This window comes from Bombina bombina, unplaced genomic scaffold (genome assembly GCF_027579735.1).
Source record: "Bombina bombina isolate aBomBom1 unplaced genomic scaffold, aBomBom1.pri scaffold_1113, whole genome shotgun sequence".
Taxonomy (NCBI): domain Eukaryota; kingdom Metazoa; phylum Chordata; class Amphibia; order Anura; family Bombinatoridae; genus Bombina; species Bombina bombina.
The window spans coordinates 59,253-60,000 of NW_026512407.1; positions in this window are offsets into that span (position 1 = coordinate 59,253).

Genomic DNA, 748 nt, shown 5'->3' on the forward strand with positions numbered 1-748 from the left:
ATGCATTATCCCAAATATGAAACTGACTGTCTGAAAATAAGGAATGTTGAACATTCTGAGTCAAGGCAAATAAATGTTTGAATACATATATTTAGAACTTTATAAACAAAGTGCCCAACCATAGCTTAGAGTGTCACAGAAAATAAGATTTACTTACCCCAGGACACTCATCTACATGTTTGTAGAAAGCCAAACCAGTACTGAAACGAGAATCAGCAGAGGTAATGGTATATAAATAAGAGTATATCGTCGATCTGAAAAGGGAGGTAAGAGATGAATCTCTACGACCGATAACAGAGAACCTATGAAATAGACCCCGTAGAAGGAGATCACTGCATTCAAATAGGCAATACTCTCCTCACATCCCTCTGACATTCACTGCACGCTGAGAGGAAAACCGGGCTCCAACTTGCTGCGGAGCGCATATCAACGTAGAATCTAGCACAAACTTACTTCACCACCTCCATAGGAGGCAAAGTTTGTAAAACTGAATTGTGGGTGTGGTGAGGGGTGTATTTATAGGCATTTTGAGGTTTGGGAAACTTTGCCCCTCCTGGTAGGAATGTATATCCCATACGTCACTAGCTCATGGACTCTTGCTAATTACATGAAAGAAAAGTAAATTGGAAAGTTGTTTAAAATTACATGCCCTATTTGAAACATGAAAGTTTTTTTTGGACTTGATTGTCCCTTTAATATAAATGACCAACCTTGCAGAACATTTTAGTGTTTTTTTAATCTCTTCAAA